Source organism: Anabas testudineus, chromosome 16, assembly GCF_900324465.2.
Source record: "Anabas testudineus chromosome 16, fAnaTes1.2, whole genome shotgun sequence".
Lineage (NCBI taxonomy): Eukaryota > Metazoa > Chordata > Actinopteri > Anabantiformes > Anabantidae > Anabas > Anabas testudineus.
In genome coordinates this window covers 1,565,318-1,580,026 of record NC_046625.1, presented here as the reverse complement: position 1 = coordinate 1,580,026, position 14,709 = coordinate 1,565,318, and positions in this window count along the sequence as shown.

Sequence of the window (14,709 nt, the reverse complement as noted above, 5' to 3'; positions counted from 1 at the left end):
AGCCGAGTAGACATTATTCATGAAAGGAGACTTTAAAGTTAGTACTGTGGTTTGGAATCCTGTAAATATATAAAAAAATAAATCTTAACTTCTTCAATTCTTCTCTTCATCTTATTTGATGGTGCAGAAAATCTAAATATTTAATAAACCAGATGAATCTGCTTCATTTTCTTTGTGTTTTTAAGGAGCGTGTTTCATCATCTGAAGTGAGGGTCGAGGGTCGAGGGTCGAGGACGACGCTGCTGCTGTTTGGAGGAAACTCAGGGTCTTTCTCTGTGGAACTGCTCATTTTATTGAGTCGTATGTGAACAACCGTCTCAGCAGCACACAACAACAACAACACAACAACAACAACACAACAACAACAACAACAACAACACAACAACAACAACAACAAAAGAACAACAACAACAACAACAACACAACAACAACAACAACAACAACAACACAACAACAACAACACAACAACAACACAACAACAACACAACAACAACAACAACACAACAACAAAGGAACAACAACAACAACACAACAACAAAGGAACAACAACAACAACAACAACACAACAACAAAAGAACAACAACAACAACAACAACAAAAGAACAACAACAACAACACAACAACACAACAACAACACAACAACAACAACAACAACAACACAACAACAAAGGAACAACAACAACAACACAACAACAAAGGAACAACAACAACAACACAACAACAACAACACAACAAAAACACAACAACAACAACACAACAACAACAACAACACAACAACAACACAACAACAACAACAACAAAAGAACAACAACAACAACAACACAACAACAACACAACAACAACACAACAACAACAACAACAACAACAACACAACAACAAAAGAACAACAACAACAACAACAACAAAACAACAACAACAACAACAACAACAACACAACAACAAAGGAACAACAACAACAACACAACAACAACAACAACAACAACAACACAACAACAAAAGAACAACAACAACAACAACAACAACTGAACAGACAAAGTTAAAGTACTGTAATACTGCACTAGGCTTGTCTGCTCAGTGATGGTATTACATGTACATAAAAATACACAGAATGCAGTTTCCTGTAGTACAGACTTTATATTTCATGTAGTCATGCTGCCCCCCTGTGGCAGCAGACGGTGCTGCTCAGGCACTGTCTGTTTTGAAGTACTTTTACTTTGATTGTTTCCATTTTCTGAGTAGTTTCAGGAGATTATATACTTTTTACCATCTGTAGTATCAGCTACTTTGCAGATTATCATTAATGAAAACGATGCTACATTCTTATAATTAAAGATGATATTTAATTGAATGTTGCCAGCAGTACATGAAGTACATGAAGTACATGAAGTTGTAAAGTACTATACTGCGGTTCAGATACATCACTTATTCGGTATTTACTGCCTCCTACGTGTACCTTATTTGTAATTAGGTTCTACTTCTGGTTAGATATTATTATAAATAAACTGTTGTAATGAACATTAAGTCACGTGTAATCAAATGTGGTGTATATAAATAATTTCCTTACCTAGTATTACTTCTAATACTACTACTATTACTGGTTACGATACCCATTTGCATTTACGGTGTCCATAAATAAAGGAACCTACTTGAAGGGGACAGTTTGTGCTGGATCAGCCAATGGGGTTGGAGGGAGAGATGGAGAACAGCCAATCACAGTGCAGACTGGGCGTGATCCTGCTACTGTAAACGTGCTGTGTTTTTATAGACCCTGTTGATGTGATGTGTGTATCTGTGAGTTTATTAAATTACAACTTAATTGTTTGGATTGTTCGTTGACTTTTTATCTTTTGTCATAGTTTAAATGATTTTATTGCTCCGTCAGGGTGTGAGCGCTGGATTTAGGATTCTGTGCACATTATTATTTATCTTGATTGGACTTGTGCAGTGAGTCTAAGTTCCTTCATTATCACAATTTAAACACAATTTAATTCAACTCAGTCCCTCATATGGTACTAATACACCACGCTGCCACCACAAATACTCGCTCAAGACTAAATGTGGATTATTACACCTCTGAAAATAGTCCCCGGCTGTTTTAGGAAGTTCAGAGTGTTTATAAGAAGTTACACTGTAAGTGTGTTTCAGGATGCATTGTGGGGGTGGGGGGTCATTTTCCAGGAATTACTAACAAGAAAAACAGAGTGTGTGTGTGTGTGTGTGTGTGTGTGTGTGTGTGTGTGTGTGTGTGTGTGATGGCTGCAGGTCCCCAGGTTCACCCACATACCAAACATACTGAACATTTGTGCTGCAGTTATTCGCCACCATGCACACAGATGCACACACAACGCAGCGTAACATCATGCACCACCTGTTGCCAGAGTGACATCACAACATCTGCAAACTACTCGTAAATATTCCTGCTCCACACACACACACTGATCACAACAATCTGGATTAAAATCCATATTATGAGCATCATCATCAAAACTGCTGATTGTCTCCAGCGGGTTTTTTCCACCACCTGTTTGAACGTCTATAAAAAACCTGAAAACAGTGCAGAGTGTCCGAGATCTGGACCTGGACCAGCTCCACACAACAAAGACAACAACCTAAACAAACAAAGGTGGACTTTGCAGCATCACGTTGTAAATGTGCTCAGCTTCTATATTCAGAGTCCAAACAGTCAGAGCGTGAGGTTTCAGCAGGGACGAGCTGCCAGCTTCCTAGAAGGAACGCAGACAGTCAGTGGGACAGAAATAGCATCAGATCAGCTCGGCTGCGTGGAAACGAGACGGGTCGATCGGGCTGCCGCTCACTCACTGTTTGCTCTGTGTGGTTTGGCCTCAGTCTGTTTGAAATCTTTACTCCCAGCAGGGACACAGGAGCCTGGTCTGTGTGGAAACACAGCTGCAGAGGCTGATTCACAATATTCAAATGTGCCCAGAGCTGGTCCAGAAGTGCTGACTGAGGGTTTTCTGACCTTTTCTAGAGCCCAGTACAATAAGGGCAGGTGAATCATATCCAGACCAAGTTAGACCTCAGTAACATCTCTTTACATCTCAGGAGATGTTACTGAGTGAACTCTTACCACTTTATTCCATATGACACAGCCAACATATTTGGATCCACCTCTGCAGACGTCTGTTTCCCTAATAAGTAACTCCGTCCCTCTTGTACACGTGTGCACTGAAGCTTCAGTATCATCTGTCATATGTGATGAAACGTGTTTTTCTCTGTTGCAGATTGATGACAGTGCATTTTTACTGTGTTTGCTGTGTTTACATTTTCTTTAAGGAGAATCTGGATCCATGCTTTATCAAGTCCACCAACGTGAACGACACTAGATTAATACGACCCACAGGAGGATTTATTTTATTTAAACCTTTTGGTTTATCTCACCTGTGAACAGAATCCAGCGGCTGATTAACTTTCCCACAGTGAAGGAACTTGTGTAGGAACCTAATTTTGCTATGAAGTGTAACTGTCAGTCATAACAAGCTGCCTGCACAGGTGACCTGTGGCATTCAGGTAAAGACAGTCTCACTACAGAAACATGTCCCAGTGAAAACCTGCGTTCAGTCAGTTTATTCTTGAACTTGGTCTCAGCTTTGGGGAGGGACACCACGGGGACTAGTGGAGTGAGGAGGCGAGTCAGGAATGAAAGCCAACTGGCTCCTGCAGTGACAAATATCAGATGCAGGTCTGTCTCTGTGTTTGGCTCGTTCATTTTTGTTTTTCACTGAGGTCAAACCAGATCAGTTCTAAAAGACATCCCAGATCTGCACAGGCTGATCATCAGTGACTGTTCACCTGCTGTGGTTCTGTGTGGTAGAAATCTCCCAGCTGGACTGTAACAGTGTCTTAATAAACTCATTTAGCAGCTCCCGTCTTTATTCTGTCGTCCCCTCTCTTTCACTCTCTGGTTCCAGACTCAACAACAACAACATTAAGGCTTCGTCATTGAGAGAGAGAGAGCGGGACGAGGGGAGGGGGGGGGATTCTCAGAATTAGTAACTGACTGCCACAAGTGTGTTGTTCCAGCAGCAGGCGAACGGACGGCAGGACAGACAGGAGCTGCTGATAAAGCTGACTTTGCAATATCAACACGTAAAATGTCCCGAACAACTGACCTGCAGAAACGACGAGTCAGAGGAATGTGGAGACTGTGAGAAGTTCACTGAAACAAACCTGAGAAAGAAAAATGTGAAAACTGTTTTGAAATTTTCTTAATTAAATTGAAGAAGTTACTTCTATTAAACATCATAGTGTTAATGAATAATATCTGTAAGATAATATGATATAAGGTGTGTCTGTGTATTTAACAGTCCAGGTGCCACAGACCTTGTTCTGTAATATATAAAGTAATTATATATATTGATCTAGAACATACTGTATGTGCACTTCTAATAGAGATGAGAATTTAATGACTACTCTGTAAGATAAGAGAATTAAAAATAGATCCAACCTAACTATTCGGTTTCTGTCAGTGAAACTCATGTAGAGACTGGACAGAGTATAAAATACAGAAGGAGCAGATATATGATCATTGTTTTAAGAGGGTGGTTTAGCTTAAACCAGTTAAACTCAGACCAGTCTGAGTTTAACTGGTTTAGTTTAAACCAGTTAAACTCAGACCAGTTTGAGTTTAACTGGTTTAGCTTAAACCAGTTAAACTCAGACCAGTCTGAGCCTGAGTAGTAAATAATAACCACAGATCTTTCACATTGAGCAGTGACATGATCCTCAGCAGCCGAGTGTGTCGCAATAACATCTCAAATGTCTAAATGCACAGTGTTTGTCTTGTGGTGTCACATGTTCCACATTATTTGGTGTTTGGAGTTTCTCAGATGAATTATCAACTGAGCCCAGAACTCCTTCCTGTGTGAACGATGACCAACTGAACATTTATAAGTGAATCTGAAACAAACGGAATAAAAGCTGCTGCAGTTTCTCAGGACTGAACTAAACCACAGAGTACAGAAAATGTTACAGAAATCAGTTTAAATGGTGACGAGATGGACGATTTAGATTTAGTAGTGTGTCAGCTGCCTTCTAGCATTCAGTTCAAACCCTTTTTCTTTCTGTTTACGTCCTCAGACACATGGTTTCAACTCAAACTGGACCCTGCAGTTTTACTTGATCTGGATCCTATCTGCTAAATGTAAATGAGACCTATCACAAACTGTAAAAGTTAAATGATCACACTGAGGGGACCAGCAGCTCCTGCACACGTTACTGTTCTATTGGTTTTATTAGAAGCTGCAGGCTGTGAATGTTGACCAGCCGCTCCCTCAGGGACTGAGACGAGTACAGTAACACACACACACACACACACACACACACACACACACACACACACACACAGCATCTGCAGTGGGTCATATCTAATCATATCTAACCCCTCCTCTTCTGGGAGGATTTCCCATGATGCTCCTGGGTTTTGTTTTGAAGCAGCTATGAACAAAGAGCAGCAGCGGCGCTGACCTCCAGACGGCAGTCAGACCTGTGCACAGTGATTCAGCAGGGAGCTGCTCTGATGGCTTCAGGTTTCCCACGTCCCAGCGTTCACTTGGACCGGGTTTTTCAGTGTTACCGTGAACAATGATCGACCAACACAACGTCATTTAGATGTTTGTTACTTGTTTCCTTTGTCAACAAGAAATATTAAATGTATTTTATTTGTTAAGAGTTTTCTTGCAGTCTTGGTTTGTGCAGTTGAACTGGTTCAGTTGTACGTCCAGAGACCACGTTTGGTTCCTGCAGGAGGAACCTGTTATCAGTACGTACAGTATTTACTGTACTTACAGTATTTACTGTACTTACAGTATTTACTGTACTTACAGTACATCACATGCAGACTGCTGGTTAAACTGTGTAGAGGAAGACAACAAAACACAATCACTCACAGATTTATTCACACAAATAAAAATGGAGCTGGAGCTGTGTCTCCTCTTATTATCTGCTGCCTTTGATTCTTGCCTTCACTCTCTGTAGAAAAACACACACACACACACACACTCACAGACATTCACACACACACTCACACACACACACACACATAAACAAAGACTCAGACGTCTCATTGGCTGTAATAGTCGTTGGTTAATCTCCAGGGTCTCTGTTGTTATTTCATAGCAACAAACCCCACCCTGCTGTGACCCTGATCCACGGTATCACACACACACACACACACACACACACACACACACCAAACCACACAGGGATCAGTGGATCCCTGGAAAATACTGAAACCACTCAGAGCTCGTTTCAGTTTAACAGAACAGAAGAAAACTGTATGTGGAGCCTCAGCAGCATCTTATTAGATACTGAGCTCACAACATAACCGAATCCTAAATTAGCTCCATTTTAAATGACTGTGTTTAGTGTTAAGTTTAGTTTTTTATTTTGCATTTGCTAAAAATGATCTTTGTCAAATAAAGCAACATAACGTCGGTGAGTTGTTGGAAATTTAATGTCGACGTCATTATCTTTATTTTAACTTATTGATGGCGTCAAGTTATTTGTTTTAATATTAGTGTGGTTATTTGATTCCAAGCATCTCTATAAATGTACTTCTGTCGCCTCCCACCAAGAAGGACAGGGGTTCGAATCTACAAGTCGGCCAGGTGCTTTTCTGTCATCATTAATTCAAACTAATTAACTCATTAAAGCCAAAAAGCACCAGAGATCCTCTGGAATCTGTTTCGTTACAGCTACAGTAGATAAGTAGTTCTGTCTTTGTGGTGTTTTTCAGGAAAAAGCTGCTGTTTAATCTTTAGGAGCTCGACCTCCTGCAGAGATTATAAAACCAGAAGGAGCTGAACGTGAACACAACATGTTGTCTGTGTGTGTGCAGGATTATCTCCCAGGTTACTTGGCAGCTTTTTGCTCTGTGTTTTGACAACAGACAACTCTAAAGGAGAAAGAGGGATGAAATAACCTGGATGGAAAATAACAAAACACAGATTTATGTGTGTGAACATGTTTCACTGCTTCATGCTTCATACAGGTTGAAATCCTCACACGCATCTAATGGAAAATAGACTTTTCATGACCCTCAACTGTTTCTTTCATGTGTTAAAGTCACTGCAGCTTGAATTAAATCAGCTCTTTAACATATTCATTTAAGTTACTTGACTCGTTCTCACTGTTGTTTTGTTAATGTGAGAGAGACTCTGTGAGTGTTCAAACTCCAATTAACAAGAGAAACAGAGAGAAGGGACATTGAACAGCTCAGCAGAACACGTTGTACCTGCCATAATCACTTTACTGTGTGTGTGTGTGTGTGTGTGTGTGTGTGTGTGTGTGTGTGTGTGTGTGTGTGTGTGTGTGTGTTGTCTAATTTTACCCCGTCATAACACAATGTAATAAAATGTCTGATTGCAATAAAGCTCTGACAATGCTGCATAGTTTTAACAATAAATCCATCAGAGGGCTAATGAGCGGCTACAGCGGCGGGCGTGTCTCCACGTCCTGGATGTGTTAGATAAAGTCGAACCACTGGTGTTTTACCGCTGCACATGAACAGGACATGAAGCAACTGATGTTTGTTCTATCAGATTTGTCTGTAACTGTCAAGTTCACTGAAATATGAACTTTCCCTCGAGTTCATCAAACTCTTCGTGTGTGTACTGCATGTGTGTACTGCATGTGTGTGTGCAGCTCACCTCAAATATTAGCAGGGTTTCAGGAGGAACGATGGATTCTGGCTGTTACATCATGCCAGCGTCCCCTCATCACCTCACTGTGTGAGTTTGCTATTTAGGAATTTGTGATGTGAAACAGCCACTGTCTCTCCTGCTGTGGTTAATGCAGCTAATTTAGTCCGATTGATTGCAGCTCACTTCATAACCTCGTGTGATGCAGCAGGGACTTGACTCAACTTTACCTGAAGTTGCAATGGTCACATTTTCTTACTGTGTTCCACCTTCATGTGTTGACAGATCCTCACAGAGTGCAGCAAACTGAAACCTGTTACCTGAACAAGATAATGAGCCGAACATTACGTTGTCAACACACCTGACATTATGTTTAACGTTCATCTGCAGAAACGGCCTCTCTGGCTGTTTAATGTGCATTTTTTTTACTTTAACGAGGTCTCAGTCTGAGTTGTTCAGTTAAAGAAAGAGCTTTAAAACAACCAGTGAAACGTGGACCTGACTGTTTACATCACATTTCATCTGACGTGTGTTTATGTCAGTAAAAGCACAGGATCCAGTCCAACATCCGTCCTCACCTCAACTACTACGAACAACCACAGTTTGATAATTGCAGTTGCATCAGATGTTGCATCCAACACAACAGAAAGGTGTGAGTCACTGATTACGAACATCCTCCTTAGAGGAGGAAGGAGTTTGTCTGGTCATGTTGTTGCTCTGTGGTGCAACAATCAAACGGGTCCCTGGAGGGACGCCAGTGCTAGGAACTAACAATTCCACAGGGAAAGAGCTTGTTGAGGTCTGTTGGTGTTGATTGAAGATTTAATACGCTGATAACTGATGAATCCGCAAATTCTAATTTCACAACATTTCATATAAAGACTGGTTGAAAAAGAAATGCAGATTCTGACAGAGCTCATGGAATCTTTGTGTGAGTGTGAGGACACTGTGAGACAGGAAGTACAATTTCACGAGAGCAGAATAAGTGGAACGTGTTCGGAGCTCAGCACAGACAGCAGTGGCTGTAATAATGTAATAACTAACCCCAACCCTCTGGAATATTCTGTAATTATTCAGTGTATGTGGAGTAAAGCAGTGTTTACACCTGAAACATGTGAAGTGAAGCAAACAAGAAATGAAACAGACTCAGTTTTTTATCTTTCACTTCCTCCACTTGAAGGCCAGTCACGTTTAGCACATTTCAAATGTTGAGGCAGTTATTTGTCTGCATGCCCACACAGTTCCCACAGTTCCCACAGAGGTGACAGGGTGAAACTCCACCTGGGATCCAGTTACTTGATAAATTGCTCAGATTAAGGAAACTGGCCAATCTGGGTGGGTGGGAGTGGAGCTAGCTCTCCATGAACACGGAACACCTCAGTCAGCAAGAATGTAAACACACACACACACACACACACACACACACTCAGTCAGGCATACGTGCCTCAGTTATGTAACAGCAGTCAACGTTCCAGCTCCTCTGTACATTCACAGAATCAGTAACATCAGGTTGCTGAGCTCCAGCAGCAGTTTTACAAGCTGTCACCACATAATCTCTGTTTATCAATCCCGCCGTAGCACAGGGGTGGAGACAAATGTGCCTTTTCACCCCCACATTCATGTACAACTGCGCCTCAGCTCGTGTTCACACACAAAGCGCATGGCGTCGATTACACTCGGTATGCCTTGAAGACACGTTGGGTTATGTAATCCTGAAGATTTCATATGCAGGAGCCTCAGTGTGAACCATTACCACATTAGTCGTAACTCTCTTGATCTGTTGTGTTTCTGTGTTTTGTTGGACTCAATTCAACCACATGGGAAAAGAAAGTGGGTTCAAAATCAAAAGAATCAAAACCATCTGGTATAAATTAGAGAACTTTCTGTTGTTTGATGCTGCATTCTTAACCACAGAGTTTTACTCTGACATTACTTCTTGAACTTTGAAATCTCCACCATTCAAGGTCACATGTTTCAAGATTACTTCTAAAGTCATTAACAATGAAGGAGTCCAGTGACGATAGTGATGAGAACAATCGAAGTTGGAGCAGGAAGTCGACTGTGATGAATATTTACAGTGAACTGTTCATCTTTTACTGTTTGTCTGTGTTTCTATTCCAAGTTAGAGGAAGTTGGTTTCCAACCCGTCGGGTTTCTGACTGTTGTTTTCCTTGTTTGAGAGTCTTCAGACCTAGACACAGGTAAAAGTAGATCGATACCAGTGATCCCCAAAACTTCTAAATAGAAGTTGTCAGAGCTTTGTGCCTCACTGACCTCGTGTAACTGTGGTTCTTATGTTTCCCATTATTTCTTCTAGTTGCTCATTATAATCATGTAAACATTAGGAAATGTGTGAGCAGCTCGAGCAGAATAAGATCTAACTGCAAACATCCTTCCTGGAAACCATTCTAGCATTTTACTGGACAGAAAAACACAGGACATCACCACAGGAGACTGAAGTTTGCGGCATCATGTGAAGTTCAGGAAGAAGTCAAACATTTTACTAACCCTAACCAAATGTCTTTGTGTCTAATCCCAACTAAAGTATTTGGTTTGTACAGTTGTATTCTGACATTTCAGACTGTTTAGGGCAGAAATAAGTGTTACTGAAACTTATTGTTCTCATTATCTGGTCGTTGCCAAAATTATGTGGACACCCATGCAATCTAGTCCCATTTAATGACACTATGGGCTTTCATGTGCTTCTCTAACAGCCTCCATCCTTCTGGCTTCATTCGTTCCACCAGATGTGGAACCTGCTGCAGGGAGTCCAACACTTTTTGTTTGAAGCTCTGGCTCATACTGAGCGTTCATGATGAAAGTCAGAGCTCAGTGTAGGGCAGACGGCATCTTCCAGATCAAATGAGGAGCATCATTTGTTTATGGATCTGGATTTGTGCATGGAGGCAGTGTCCTGTTTAACAAGTACTAGGCAGAGCTGTAAGCAAGTAGCACGTGATAGGTCAGATGACACATGAATGCATCATCTCCCAATGTCTTTTCTTCGTGATGTAAATTATTGTTTCCATTCTGAAATGCACTGAAGTCTGAACTAAACCCCGCTGTCAGGGAAACATTGAACAAAAGCTGATGAACAGAAATTACCCGTGAAGTAAAGAAACATCAACAACAGTGATATATTTTCCCCACAGATATATTATAACCAACCTACTCCACCATGCGAGCGTCATAACTTCAGGTCACCATATTAACTAATATGTTTGTCCATTAAAACACTCTCAGTGTTATCAGCTCCTCTCCGACTGATACACACTGTGAGTCGACCTCCAGTCATTTAAATAGATAGATTACAACCACCTGAGTGTGTGTGTGTCTTTATTTTGTATGTTGGTGAAGAAGCTCTCTGTAAGTTAAATATATATAAAATATAAGTATAATAATAATAAAAATAATAAAGTTAAAATAAGTTAACTAAGTACAGTAATAATAATAATAATAATACTAAAAGTTAAAATAAGTTTGAGTAAACGTAGAAGAAACCAGCTGGACAAAGAAACAGAGACAGGTTTCCTCTGCTCTGGGCTGTTTGATTCACATCAGCTGAGTCTGATTCAGTTTCTTTTCGAATCAATTCTCTATTAACAATTGAGGCTGTGATTATGTTTCTGTGTATGTTTATAACACAGCCTGCAGGCACACAGCACAGCAACAAATAAATCCTTTGCTATTGCTTCCTGCCATGTGCAACTACCTCACATTCCTCTTAGAGAGAGAGAGAGAGGGAGGGAGAGGGTGGGAGGAGATTTTAAAAAAGGCGTCTCTCTGTGCTTGAATGGAGGAGACAAACTCTGTGAACCCGCTCGGGGGCTGGCTGCCCTCCAACTGCTAGCAAAGTTGATCCTCTGGCTGAAAGGCCTGTTTTCTTTTCTGCTCACTCTCCATTCAGCTCAGCCCGTTTCAGTGGCACAGCAGCCTGTTCTTAAGTACAGTCAAATAATTAGTTTCAAAGATTTACAGCAACCAGGAGGGATTCAAAGTTATACATACACAGTCTAGTTTAGACTAGTACCGTCTAAACTAGTGCAGGAGCCTAATAGCACCTCAAAGCTGTGTCTAGTCTGTTGTTGTTGCTCCACTTTTCTATCTTTTTCTTTTTGTGATTCATTCCAACAACACGTGTCTCTCAAACTTTAGTCAAACAGGAGGAAGAATTTGTTAGGGACTGTTTTCAGCAGCAGATGAATCCACATTTGGTCTCTAGTGAGTATTTGTGGCAGCAGGACGGTGCAGGATGTGGGATTGAGTTTAGGGTAACGAAGGAACGTGTCACACACTGTGGATCATTGTGCTTTCAACAGCTTCTGGACAATAGAGCTCTATGAAACAGAGGAATAAGATATGTCAGGAGGCTTTGATGCACACCCAGTAGTAAAAGATGTCCATTGTTGGTTTGGGTGTTTTTATAGGATTTATTGACCATCAGAAGAAAATATTATTTCCTCATTTATCCTCTAATTTCACTTAACAACCGGCCCTGTGAGCTTTTAAACTGGACTTCCCAGTTTGTATTTTAAGATCAGCTGGGTGGCTGTTGTTGATCTGATGTTGCCATGAATGTGAGTTGCACAGTCGATCTCTTTATTTAGACCCTGCCCTTAAATACAGAGCAAATGAATCTGATTTCATGAAGCACAACAGTCTGTAGAGGGGGAACAGGTCCCGAGCACTAAGTCAACGCAGGCTGACTTGAGGCATGGCTGGATTACTGAAGGAGTCTACTAGGTACAGGCCCAGGAACCAGCGAGATCAGGTGGACTCTGGTCCAGAGCACCTGTGTATGAAGTAAACGGTAATATCTCCTGTTTGAATGCCACAAAGCTCAGTTTAAAGATACAAAATGACCACAAACGGATGGAAAATGACCAGAAAGAGACACTAAAAATGGACAAAATGACCTCAAAGAGAGAGATGATGCCAAAAATATGAACACAAAATGATCCCAGAGACAAAAAACAATAACAATTTCAAAAAATAGACCATGAACAGATTAAAAATGACACAAATGAAAAACATAATGACCATAAGTGAAGCCAAACAGACATTTAACAAACCAAAGATGGTCACAAAATGACCACAGACAGATGATAAATGACCAAAAAGAGACGTGATGCACAAAAAATAAACACAAAAACAACTAAGAACACACAATAACAGACAGAACATGATGAGTAACAGATGAAAAGCACCAAAGAAGACACAACATGACATCTGGAGCTGCTCGGTGTCTCTTCCAGACTACAGTGTCTGTGTCTGCTGAATGTGTTGCTGTTTCTAAGGTTTATTCATCTCCTTTCGTTTCTGTCTCTCACACACTGGACAATAAGACTGAGGATGAGGTCACACACTCTGTTCCTGTTGTGGTGGTCGGTTTAGGGAATGTGTGAGCGAGCAGCAGCTGCTGTAGCACACAAACAGGAATTGTCTTTGCCGTGCTGTTTACCACCCCAATGACTCACATCCAGGAAGACACCAAAGAATGAGGAAGTGTGTGACCCAGTTCTCTGCCAGCTCGCTTCCTCATGTTGTGCACTGAGTTCATGGAGGTTGGACCTTAGGGAAGGAGGGAGTTTAAAAGATGACTTAACTGACTCATGGACTCATCCAGAAAGTCTTGTTTACATGAAGAGTGAGAAATGGATTTCCTGCTTCCATTTCCATCACATACTTTAATTACACACAGGGTTCTGTTTATTTTAGGAGAAACCCTGAGTACATCTCCACATTGTCAGTGCACAACAAACGTTTACAGTCTTTTTCCATTACATCCGTACATTTTCCATTTTGAGCTTCTGTCAGCAAACTATAGGTTTGACTCTAAGATTGTGGTTTCTGTTGTTTCTGTAATAGTTTTGTCTCTGTAAGAGAAGAAGCACTTCACAAGTCTCTGTAACACCTAACTGACCATTGGCAGTTATTACTACAAACCCCAGCTATGAGGAAACAGCGTATAGGCCCCGTCCTTCAATTACATCATCCTACAAGACCACATACACTTCCTCACTGCTTGAGATTTCTGGAATATGTACTGTAAACATTATTCATCTCAAACATTCAGATCCTGCTCACATGATGTCTCCTCTGTGACCCGGAGGCTTCAGGTTTCCACATCACGTTGTGTACTGTAAATTGCTTATTTGACGTCCAGACCCATGTCACAGGTGACATTCATGGGTTCGCTCCTTAGCCTCTACAGTTGTTGTGATCAGTGAAGCACAGTGAAGGTCAAACATTCAAATAGTAACAACATACCTGGCCACTTCAGGGTCTGACACTGTTCTGGTTAATATTTAGTTTGGTTTATGCTCAGTTAAGATCAGGGAAAACACTGACTGATGGTAGAAAGGTGGAACAAACAGCGAGTTCCCTGTGACCTGGTCGTGGAACAGAAGTGTTAAAATCAGCTTCTGTCCCCATAACGGCTCTATGTAAATTATATTTCCTTTCAGTTCTCAGTGTACACTTGTTTTCCTTTCACTGCTGCTCCAGCACGTATTTTTATTTAGTACTAATATGAAATGAAAATTCCACATAGCAAAAGGAAAGCATAATTCACAGACATGGACTGTGTGAAATATCATATTTACCTTATTATTAGAAACAGACACGCAGTGAATAAACAGTATGGAACAGAATGTGCAGTGCTGTGCAAAGACTCTTTATCCTGATGTTTATCCATCATACAAAGCCATCAGGGAGGAATTTGATCTGACCTAAATTGATAATTTGACATAACAACAACTCCAAACATAAAGCCAGAATCATATAGATGAACAAGGAATCCTGCAACAGATGCTGTGCTCTCAACAGAGGCATGATCTCAACACAATGAGATTACATGTAGACTCACAAGGCACCAAATCCACACAACACCTGGGGCAAGTTCTCTAAGACGTGAGCATTTAATGTTAATTGTAACTTGCATGATGGTAATCTAGAATAAAAACTGCTTTAGCACAGTGCTGCATGTACAGCACAGTGTCAACAGGTTGACTTGCAGTAGGTTTAAGATAATCTGCTCCAGGAAGTGATA